The 13,188-nt window shown below is 35.1% G+C and overlaps 1 protein-coding gene across 1 annotated transcript in view; it reads right to left on the reverse strand.

Annotated features, from left to right (window-relative positions):
• Positions 1-13,188, reverse strand: part of LOC149794699 (uncharacterized) — a 265,989-nt gene that overhangs the window by 230,771 nt on the left and 22,030 nt on the right. The window lies entirely within an intron of this gene.

A 13,188-nucleotide genomic window follows, 5' to 3' on the forward strand; every position in this document is an offset into this window, starting at 1 on the left:
ATTTCATCATAACAATAATTCACAGGTGATACAACGGAACATGTAGGACTTTTCTTGTTTAGAAGAAATGAAAATCGAAGACATAATGTAATAATCAAGAGTTCACTGCAAAAATCTGAAGATATTATGAAATCGAGAGATAAGTGTGGAGCAATCCCCAACATTGAGTTTTTTTCTCCTCCTGGCGTGAAAGTTGACAGGTATGGTGTAAGGTCGCTTACATCAAAGCAAACTACAACTCAGCTTTTATGGCATTAGCATAATTTTCGAAGCATTATTTCCAAAACTTTAATACTGTATTTTGAAGATATCATAAAAGTTGAGTGCAATGGTGCCCATGATTCACCTCCAAGGGATGTACTTAATTCAGCGGGTAATCAAACCCACAATATACATGCGGTGGCACCATTATGTAAATACATTCAGTAACGTAATTGCAAGCGTTAAATCGAAACAGTATTATTTGTTCATTGAGTTGTCATACTGGGATTACATTTTAACAAGTTTAGGTATTTACAATTTCAAAGCAAAGTAAAAAGTAATTACTAGTGCACTGATATAAAATTTCCAATGCAATAATGCATAAAAAAACAATAGAGTTAGAAGAGAGAGGAGTGTTACAGTAACTCGCAATTGCTAAATTCTTGTCATCGTTCGATCAAATTGTACACAAATCAAAATTAGGCAGAACCAATAAAAAAAAACAGAAAATTAAATAAATTACTTTTCAAACAAGTTTATACCATTTCTTTTTAATAATCATGCATGCCAACCTAGAGATAAGTATACATGTAATTTTTTTAAATATAAGTTTGCCTAAATAAATGCATTTATAACTTACCTCATGCATCTTGAGATGCCTCGGAGTTGTAAGTTGGCGTATACGTGGGTCATGAACGTTTTAGTTTTTATACCTGTTCAGTTTTGGGGTCGGCTTATACACAAACAGGCTTATATGTGAGTAAATACGTTTAAGTACCAGTAGCGACAAAAAACTGGTGCTTATAATAAAACAGATACAGACAACAGGCCATTCCATAAGATCTTTTGGTGTTTTAGAACTAAAAATAACAATTCAAAAATCCCCATTGCATCTGTTTCAAAACAGCCAAACAACAATATAACAAAGCAAACATATGATACAAAAACACAAATGCTGCAAGCTGTACTGCTGTAATGCAAGATGTACTGATGCATTAGTGTTCATGGAAAACACCAAGGCTTGTACAAACTGCCTTCAAAATATAAGTCCTGGTCTAATAAATGGAACACTCCAAATGCATGCCTAGGAACGCACAGTGTTACCATATACATGTATATTCATTATCATGTGCACTCAGCTGCAAACATAGACCCAGATTTACCACTGGATAGTGTACCAACAAACATGGTATTCACAGTTTACTTTAAATCATCAAGCAAAACGAACAACATAGAGTTGAAGCTGCAAGCACACAGTGAAATGGTAATTCAGGGTCTATCTTTTTTAAAACCATTCAGAAGAACAAACATCATAGCATATAATCTTCCAGCACATTATTAAATTGTAATATGGGTCTATCTTATTTGCATCACCGAAATGAGTAGAATAATACCACCAAACTAAATATGTCAGCACACTGGCAAATCAGGGTCTAGGTTTAGAATTCTGAAGATAAGAATTCTTTATTGCAGACCACATAGTTCATGCATCTAACTTAAAATACAAATACAATATAAAAGTATTTTAAACAAAAGATCATAGATATTTTGTGTACATAATATACAGACACATCTACAACTAGGGACTGTGCAGCAGTGTTAAGAATGAAATTATACACAAAATTTAAATAGTAATCTGAGAATTTCAATGACATCATAGTTCAAGAAAGATTTCAAGATAAAATTCTTACTACTGGATATTCCTGTCATCACTGAAAACACAAACTTTCTCACTGCTTCTTGAAAACTGAATACATTATAGTTTACAAAAATGTTGGCAACACTGTTCAATCTTGGAAGGCTTTATAGAAAATGAAGACTATTATAATAACCAAAATACCTTCACTAAAGTTTGTCCACAAAAGATTGCACTGCACTGCTGCAGCAATAAAATTTGATCAATCTGATTCTGATATTCACAGAACAATTTCTAAATTTATGCAGAAATGTGTCTGTTTGAATACACAAAAATCAGCAGTATCTCATCATATCTTCATCATCTGACCAACTGGATTTTAAAATACGACCCAAATATGTTAAAGAGTTCCTAAACTTTTTTTGATGCTGCAACCCTAAATTGGCCACAAACAGGATGTCTTGAATTTCAGACTTAACAATATTATTTTCTTCTCAAGCTGCTTTGTGAGACTTCAGATTCCCCTCTCCCCATTACTTGCAACCTGAGGTTGTGAATTTCTGTTTTAAAGCATAATGTAGAACACACAGCAAAGTGTCTGATCTGTCAGCACGTCATAAAACCGCAGACTAGGGTTAACAAACAAGTATGGTAACTGGGCATGCAATATACAAAAAGAAGATAGCTAAAATGGATGTAGTGATACATCCATATGTATCATTACCTAACAGTTCAAAAGACCTAGTGGGGGTATACCCACAGCCCATATTCCTAATTGGAGGTACAGTACCCAAAGCTGGAGCTGCTGATTTGCAGTTGAAAAAACAAGCAAACTAGGCTGGTGTACTTTCAAAACTTATATATTTATTTGTAAAGGGAAACACAAGCATTAATTTGAATAAAGTTCAACTAGATGAAGAAAATATTTGGCAAAAAAGACCGGTCTGTTTAGAGAGACAAAGCAGAATATTCTAACAGTCATTATTTTACATGCCCTCAGAACAGATCTTATCTGTGGGCTATTTTGATTTAGCAGTAGTAGTATTTCACATCATTATTGTTTTAATTGTATTCTTTTTTCATGGGTGTTTGAAATTATGTGAATCATAACTATTTTAAACAAATCTGATTAAAAAACCAGATCTCCACTGTCCTACATGAAGACCTGACAGCAGCCACTTAAGGGGTCATATTCTTGTGACCTATGCTATTACCGTAATCACTAATTTTATCAGCCAATTAGATGTATTATATCTTCGCGTCTGGGAGACCGTGCACGTGGCTAAAGACCATCAACATGTGAAGAATGATTTGATTCACTTTCAGATTCTTGAAAGCTGCATTTCCATTGGCTAATTTAAGGATCACCAGAACATGACCCCTGGCAGTTGCTGTCAGATCTTTGTATAGGACAGTGGATATCTAATTTTAAAAAGTGATTTTAATAACACCTTTATTTCAAATAAAATACTTAAATACTAACTTTCTGCAAGTCTATAAGTTTGCCAAAATTTTGTTAGCAATACAGGTATGCTCTGATTTTGACTTGGGCTAATTTTGCATTAGTTCCAATTTCATAGGAATTATTTTTAAATTTCTAGTGAAGACTAAACAATTTATCTGTCTAAAACAAAAAGAAAATAAATCTTTGAGCAGATAAAATAAATGATATTAAATTTAACTGAATTATATATTATTCAATGAAAATTAATGGCAATGAAAATCAAACATTTTGGGTTATTCAGTTATTGCTTAGGTTAGAGGCTGGCTGTGCTGTTCAAAGCTGGACCCGAGGATAAGCAGTGTATGCACTTCTGGTATAGCTAGCTTTTGAAACTTTTGTGGCATGGCAACAATTTGGTCTTCTGAAATTTTTTTGGTGTCTTGGCATAGAAGACAGTTGGTAACTAGTAATACCTCAAATAAAAGCTGATTGGAAAACTGATGGTTTATTTTAAGTGAGTGTTGCTAGCACGCAGCATAATGCATTACTGCATCATTGGCATGTAACCAACTGAACTCTTCAAACCATCTTTCCTTTAACTTTCTTAGTCTTGGCATTGTGACGTTAGATTGATCATTTGTATTTTGTTCTGTGTCCACTTATTTTCCCTGATGATGAGAAGACATACTTTGAGAGGCAAACAAATTTTGAATACCAAATGTGTGTGTGTGTGTGATTTGGATTTTTAACGTAGCTTTAAAACAAATTTTCAGTCATATCGCTACGCTGTCTGCAGTGTGACAGTTTATATTGATGTCTAGCATTGGGGCATCATGCCACAGACATGTAGCATGATGTCCCACCCAGTCACATTATCCTGACACCAAGCCGACCAGTCCTAAGACTAACCTCTTAATGCTGAGCGCCAAGCGAGGCATTTGTTGGTACCATTTCTGTAAGTCTTTGGTAATACCAAATTTGTGCAAAGTACATGTAAGCTGCACAATTTTGTACTCCTGTTGCTATTGTCGGTACTAGAGTGATTCCTAAGTCAAGTACAATTGGTCGAGACTGCTCATGATTACCATAATGCACCGCAAATTCACGGCAGTCAATTGTGTAATTAGGAAATACACAATCTTTGTGTGTGCAAGGTACATAGCTTATGAAATTAATTTACATGCAAGATGTTATTTAGGTGCAATTCACATGCAGTTTTATATGAGTGGGAACACTGATGAATCAGATATAGTCATATTTTCCTGGCAATATGATATACTGTATCATGGCCCATATACTACAGAATATGTATGACATATTAAAGATACTAACACTTCAGCAAAAGCAAATCTGCAGATCTGTGCAGTCACTTCTATTCAGGGGACAAGTCTCAGTTAATCTCAGCATGTGACAAAGAACCATGAACATTGTAGTCTCTTAAAATTTCAAGACAATGATATTATCTTGAAGAAACTGATTTTAAAACATGCAGTTGTACAACAGCCAACAGTATGGTTGCAACATTTACCAAAATGTTTAAATGTGTCCAAACTTTAACCAAACCAATGCTGTTTAATCTAACCAATTTGACATTCAACCTTTCCCATGATCTGCACATTAAGCCAGCAGCTGACAACAATTTATATCCACACCACTGACTATGTGTAACAACAATTTATATCCACACCACTGACTACATACAGTATGTGTATATTTCATTAAACTTGCAATAATTCCATTTATTTTGCCTGTCATTATGACTGGATTCAGCTTGTTAGACATGGTGACTACAACCAAGGTAAAACATCACTGGGATCTTTTTGTGCCTGTGATTTGGATTTTTAAAAATTTTTCTTTCATATCACTACGATGTCTGCAGTGTGACAGTTTATAGTGATGTCTAGTGCTGGGACACCATGATGCATACATGTAGCATTATGTCCCACCCAGCCACATTATCTGGACACCAGACCAACCAGTCCTAACACTAACCTCTTAATGCTGAGCGTCAAGCGAGACAGCTGTTAGTACCATTTTTAAAAAAGTCAATGGTATGACTCAGCTGGGGTTTGAAGCCATGACCTCCCACATCTGAGCTGGACACTCTAACCACTCAGGCAACCAGAGTTCTGGGACCTTTGCACTGCTATGTATGTATATGATGAAAAACTGAATGTATAGCCTGGACATAGGAAACTAACAACTCAGACCAAAAACAACTGTGCCGAAGTTTGGTGCAACTTTTCAAAAAATATTTGAGTTATAGTTTATTTAACCTGCATTGAGAAAAGTTAAATTAGGGTGGGCTAAAATTTCAAGAGAATGATATTATCTTGACAAAACTGTCCCATATCAACTTGACTTAGGCCAAGATGCCTTTGGTCTGGGTTTGTCCCTAATTTCTGGACATGCACATAGGATGCTTTTATATAGTGTACAATCATTAAGGTGATAAATGATAGGATGTAGAGATGTACCCTCCCATCTGGGACAACATAAACTGTGTTTAGAATCAGATAAAAGAAATCATCAGGAGCTTTCTGGAAGAAACAGTAAGGAAAGATAGAAACCTTTATTGGAGACACCAATTACATACTCTACAGCCAGTAGGGATCAACATCTGTTTGAATGGGAGTCCAGGTATTTCTAACTGTACAATGACTTGCAACATTTAAACAAGTTTCCTTAAAATAAATTGTTACTCACAAAATGACGTGTTAACAAACATGTTTTCAAAGCTAAATAATGCAATTCATGACATTTTTAACATTATCAGTAAATCAACCAGATGTGTAATCTAAAGTACAAGTTGTCTAATGTAAAGTACAACCAGATGTCTAACATAAGGTACAAGTTGTCTAATGTAAAGTACAACCAGTTGTCTAACATAGGGTACAAGTTGTCTAAAGTACAACCAGTTGTCTAATATAAGGTACAAGGTGTCTAATGTAAAGTACAACCAGACGTCTAATCTAAAGTACAAGGTGTCTAATGTAAAGTACAACCAGATGTCTAATATAAGGTACAAGTTGTCTAATGTAAAGTACAACCAGTTGTCTAACATAGGGTACAAGTTGTCTAAAGTACAACCTGTTGTCTAACATAGGGTACAAGTTGTCTAAAGTACAACCAGTTGTCTAATATAAGGTACAAGTTGTCTAATGTAAAGTACAACCAGATGTCTAATCTAAAGTACAAGTTGTCTAATGTAAAGTACAACCAGATGTCTAAAGTACAAGTTGTCTAATGTAAAGTACAACCAGATGTCTAATATAAGGTACAAGTTGTCTAATGTAAAGTACAACCAGTTGTCTAACATAGGGTACAAGTTGTCTAAAGTACAACCTGTTGTCTAACATAGGGTACAAGTTGTCTAAATTACAACCAGTTGTCTAATATAAGGTACAAATTGTCTAATGTAAAGTACAACTAGTTGTCTAATATAAGGTACAAGTTGTCTAATGTAAAGTACAACCAGATGTCTAATCTAAACTACAAGGTGTCTAATGTAAAGTACAATCAGATGTCTAAAGTACAAGTTGTCTAATGTAATGTACAAACAGTTGTCTAATATAAGGTACAAGTTGTCTAATGTAAAGTATTATAACCAGTTCTCATTAACTATAGCTTCATCCTACTGAAGCCATGTTAGATATGAAAATCATCTATAATTTAACAAAGAATGAACCAAAAGACTCCCAATAAATATCCTCCAATAAGATACATGGAAATAATGTATATCATTTAAATGGAACAGGTAGTTTGTGCACCACTGACAGTCATGTACATGTTCATTTACACGGTTAATAATTTTGTAAAGGTTTACAGGTAGTAAAACTAAACTAAGCAGTTCCCACATGTAAATGTTGCAACCTTCCCAACAAAACAGTACATTTGTGAGCATCATGTGGGTCATATGTACTGCTATAAGTATTTCATCACATTAAAGTGGTGGAGCATCCCCTAAAGTACACTCCAGATTATATAATATCAGCATTTGTCTGTAGTAATGTTTACAGTAATAATACAAGATACCAACAATCAAACAGGTTACCATTTTCTATCAACAAAGCAAAAACATGAAGATGCCAAGTTTTGTATCTTAGCAAATATTAAGAATATTATAATACAGTCCTGAACATAATTTCTTTTAAGTGGAGTCAAACTACAAAAAACAAAAATCCTGATCTGCCATAGCAATATGTGCCTGCACATCAAGAGTCTATTCTGATTGTTCTACTGATTACTTCTAGCAAACTGCATAGACCCAAATCTGCCAACGCAAAATGCCACAGCAAGTCTGGGTCATTGCAGTTTGCAGTTGGGCTCACCTTATAAGCAAGTATATATTACAACTACCATCCATTCCCTTCGGCCAATGTTGGTATGTGAGAAAGCTTGCCAGTAGCTTCTCATGGGTCGGTGGTTCTTCCCGGGGTTTTCCCGGGTTCTTCCTCCACCATTAATACTGGCCGCCATGCATAGCCTATCGTGTGCTGAAAAATGGCATTAAACCCCACGACAATAACAACAATAACCATCCATTCCCATGTAAATTAAAATCCAACTGTGGACAACAAATACCCCAATCTGCCACCACATAATATGCCAGCAGATCAGGGACTATTTGTTTGTTCTACTAACTTCATAGACTTTACATGCCAGCACACTGGGATTGTAGTTCAGAGTCTATGCAGCTTTCAGTTGGACCCCCCCCCCCCCAACTTTTATACATGGTTAGAGAAGTATGCAACCTGTCTCCTCTTTGTTCTCCAGATGGTGAGACCTGCCTATTTTATTCTGTTAACAAGCCTGGTAATGAGGGGGAATTCAGGCAATTTAATTAGAGAATCCAGCCCAACAGCATTGGCACCATCTTTTATTCATATATTTTACACAAAGCCTAACTATAAATAACAAAGACCCAGATCAGTCCATGCTGTTATGTCTGATTTACAGTATGCAGTTTAGACCTTGATCATCTGGTGCATTATAGGATTGCAGATCAGGGCCTGAAGTATTTGGGTGCATTTAGACATGGGTCAGTATGGTATTTCCAGACCTTTCAATCAGCCTTTACAGCCAGGCAGTATCTGGCTAGATGGAAATTCCTGGGAGCATTTGGCATGGAACTGTATTGATTAGAGCATTGCTGCTGGGGAAATAATCACAAGCCATTCTAGGGCATCCACTTCAGATCATCTTGTGAAGGTTACTGGGTTATGGTCCTCAAATGACCTATGGCCAGAGCTGCCTTAACCACACCCTTACTCATTAATTAGCATAGGCTAGCCAGTCACATACATTTGAAGTAGTATATACAGACACAAAATGTTAATTTTTTAATGTAAGCTCAAATATGAAAACTAGTTTTAAAATGTTCAAGTTATCATGGTTTGAATTGAGTATCGGCAGGATATATGACCAAATTCAGACAGGACTATCCAGTATGATACCAGTGCAGCTTTAAATCATTTGATGCTCACACCTGTCAGATAGTATAGGTTTGTGGTCCACATGTATTGGAATATATCAGAGTACAGTGGCATAAGGTGATACAGTTATTACTGTGGTCATTCAGACTTTTTTCATTGTTGGGGATGGCATGAAGATCCAAGATCTTGGTAAAAACCAAGTTAATTTTGTGGTATCAACCCTAATGAAAACTAATGTACAATGGTGTTCATTTCCACAAGTCATACCCAAAGGCTGCTGCCAAGTCATAAAGTGAAGTAATTTAGAACATCATATACTTTCATTCAGTTGTTGTAGCATCTAAGTACACATGGTTTCATCACAATCTGACCTGTGTTCTAAATATGGTTATCTTAGTGGACAAGGAAATGGCAGTAAACACTGCTTATAGTATGATGCAACAACAAATGATTCAAAATAAGTAATGCTGGAAAAGTTAATATTTATGAAGCAATTATAAAATCCATGACCTCAGCATTGACGATCATTAACAGCTTCCCCTGTTGTGATACAGCCAAACTGAGATTTGATTTACTCATTCTCAAGTAACCATTCCAGCATGCTCAAGTAACCATTCTCCTCAAAATTGTATTTTCATCATTCAAGTCTACATTTTGTTTTCCCTGTATAGTAGTTTAGAAATAAATGCAGCAACGGTTCTGTTGAAGATTCTATTTTCTACATTTTCTATCAATCATCCTCAACGGTGTGATCAAAATCAGTAAGACTTTTCTGACAGCCAATGAAATTGATCATCATGACCTTTTCGGTATTAAATGAACTCTAGTGAGCAAGCTTGTGATCTGCTCGATTCAGTCAGTTTATAATCTATCATAAAGATCTTCTATCTTTACTTTCTTGGGTCTTTCTTTTTATGCACCTAAGGGCACCGGAAAGGGTACTTTATTGCAGCAAAGCTAAAAAAGTGCCCCTGAAAGGGATTTGGCAAATTAATTTTCAGGAGCTCAAGAACATTTCCTTTTCAATGTCAAGTGTTGAGACGAGCAATAACAAGATTTTCAATTAGCTGCTTCAGTTGAATGTCACATTAGGAACAAGAAGTTATTAGAATCCTTTCGGTGAAAAACCCATATCATAATTACTGTTCACTCCAGCAAGAGTACTGACAAGATCTTAAAGACAGTCATCATCACAGCCAGAGCATGACTGGCACAATTTTCAGTTAGGACTAACTAGGTATTATAAGAAGTCTATAGCTGAAAACCCATGCTGACATCCATTTCAAGAGAAATGATTGTATCAAAATAGGATTTTCACTATATATTTCAAGATATTGCTTTCCATTCAGAAGGGGTAGCAATGACAAGATTTTCAAGATGGCTGCCATGGTAACTCTATTGGATATCAGATCAGCACCATTTTCATTTAGACTACCATAACTGAACATAACTGGACATAAGTAATCTTCTGATGCCAAACCCAAGTCAATATGACTTCCTGTTCAAGTAGAGTTGTAATAAGAATTGTTTACAAATGGCTGCCATGGTGGCCACATTGGATGCCAGATTGGTACCATTTTAATTTTAAATAATGCTAACTTGGACCAGCTATACATCATAAAAAGTATTATAGTGCAAACCCCATGCTGATATGATCATCTATGTAGAAGAAGTAACAATATAAAGATTTTCAAGATGGAAGGGGTAGTGGCCATATGGCTGTCAGATGGCACCATTTTCCTTTGTGACCAACTAGACATCATAGAAGTCTTTAAGTGAAAATCCTATTTTGATATGATCATCCATGTAGAAGTAGCAATTAACTTGGCCAGGATGTCAGATCAGCACTATTTTCATCTGTGATGGCCAAATTCATGTCTAATTGTCACCATATTCATTTCAGACCAACCAAACGTTGTCTTTTAGCGAAAACTAAATATTAATATGAACAGCCATTCGGGAGGAGCAGCAATAACAAGATTCTCAAGACGGCTACCATAATGATCATACTGGACATGAGATTGGCACTGTTTTCATTTGGGACCAAGCAGACTTCATAAGCAGTTTTCCAGTAAAAATCCCATGTTAATATGAACATCCAGTGAGAGAGAATGGTGATAAAAAAAAAAAAAAAAAGGGCAGCAGTCATATAAGCTGTATGAACATTATCATTTAGGTAAAACTAAACAAAGGGATGAATATGTGTGAAGTTTCAATACCATCCTCCAAATGGTTTAGGAGTAGTGATAACAAACTTTGCAAACAACTAAAGACAATAGCCCATTATGTAAACTCTTTTGTCTATGACCAGTCTGAGTTAAATACATGTATAAGGGTCAATGGCACAATGGCACAGTTCATCAGATGCAGGTAAATGTTGGAAAAAGAATTTCAGTACATAAATGACTTCTAAGAAATCATTCCCTTTTGTAGCCTCTATAAGAGCAAATGATAAATGAGATTAAACTGCATACATGTATATTAGGAGTGGAGGGGATAATTGCCAAAAACATCATGATAATACTGCTTTGCTGCATAGTTACAAATGTATTTTATTCAGTGGTCTGGACAAGATTAATAAGTTATTGTACACTGCAGCTGCAATTTATAAGTACCATACGTGTATATATATATATATATATATATATATATATATATATATATATATATATATATATATATATATATATATCTGATTATAAGGTCAGCCCAATTGCAAACTTCAATGACCCAGATTTATTGTTGCATAATGTGCCAGCAGATAAGATCTATGTTGTTTGCAGTTGGACTAAACTTCTATGCGAATATTTAGGTAGTACTTTTGTGTGAGCATTAATTTTGGAAATTTCCACATAGGGTCTACTACGAAAATTCTTTTTCCTTGGACTCAAGGATGTAGAATAGGCAGTTCTCTTCCAAGTCAAACGCAGTGACTCGTGGATATACGTGGTAAAGTGGCTTGGTGGTTAGGGCAAAAGGGTATGGGTTTGAATTTTGCCATTACATAAACCCAGGTTGGTTACTATGGTTTTCCCCTTGGGCAAGGCACTTTACCCCAATTGCTTGACACTAACATGACACTAAAACATCCTATTTGTTTCATTTGCTGCATGCCCTTTGCTGATTATTTCTATAATAATAATAATAATAATAATAATAATGACTTTATTTAGAGAAGTTAACTCACTTAGTTAACAGAACTAATCTACTTTGAGGCCTTCTATCTATTATGTACAATATATACAGTATATACAACATGATGTGAAGAGTCTGGCTTGACACTAAATAATTAAGTAATTTTAGAATTCAAAGTATCAAGCCTGAACACATGCGCAGGCATCTGTGAAAACATAAACATACATGAAACATTAAATATCATCCTGCATTGAAAAATTAACTATGAAAATGATGCAAAATTACAGAAAAGCAGGTGGTATTTTTTGTACTAGAACTGTTCATTTTTCTAAAGATTTCATCCATTTAAGACATTGATTATGAAAAGAAGAAGTGCTAGGAGCCTGCCTGATGTCACTGGGAATGTTGTTCCATACCAGTGGACCAGTATATTGAAAACCTTTTTTAAACAATTCATTCTTTGGCCTAGGTATAATGTAATCATTACTTCTTATGGATCTTAAATTTGTAGTACCATCAGCATCTCTTTGGTGAAAGATATTGCTTAGACAGACATGAATGACTTTTCTGGATACTTTATACATCAATACAGGATACAGATTCCAAGTCTTTAGTGAAGTGACTGACAGCTTCAGTAAAATATACTAAGAGTGTTGCAATATTGTTTCTTAGTGTCCATACATGTATGTGATGTTGCAATTGATAAGGCCAAATACATGTATGTGATGTTGCAATTGATAAGGCCAAATACATGTATGTGATGTCGCAATTGATAAGGCCAAATACATGTATGTGATGTCGCAATTGATAAGGCCAAATACATGTATGTGATGTCACAATTGATAAGGCCAAATACATGTATGTGATGTTGCAATTGATAAGGCAAAATACATGTATGTGATGTTGCAATTGATAAGGCCAAATACATGTATGTGATGTTGCAATTGATAAGGCCAAATACATGTATGTGATGTTGCAATTGATAAGGCCAAATACATGTATGTGATGTCGCAATTGATAAGGCCAAATACATGTATGTGATGTCGCAATTGATAAGGCCAAATACATGTATGTGATGTCGCAATTGATAAGGCCAAATACATGTATGTGATGTTGCAATTGATAAGGCCAAATACATGTATGTGATGTCGCAATTGATAAGGCCAAATACATGTATGTGATGTCGCAATTGATAAGGCCAAATACAAAAAATGTGCGGTTCTTATTATATTGAAAAAAAGTTTTGGGTAGGTAAAGTTGGTACAAACTAATTTTTTTTTCTTCTTTCTTTCTGTCTAGATGAAGTTTTAAATGAAGCATAAACTAGAAACAAAACA

The sequence above is a fragment of the Sinohyriopsis cumingii genome, chromosome 7 (assembly GCF_028554795.1).
Source record: "Sinohyriopsis cumingii isolate HCF-2022 chromosome 7, ASM2855479v2, whole genome shotgun sequence".
NCBI classification, from domain to species: domain Eukaryota; kingdom Metazoa; phylum Mollusca; class Bivalvia; order Unionida; family Unionidae; genus Sinohyriopsis; species Sinohyriopsis cumingii.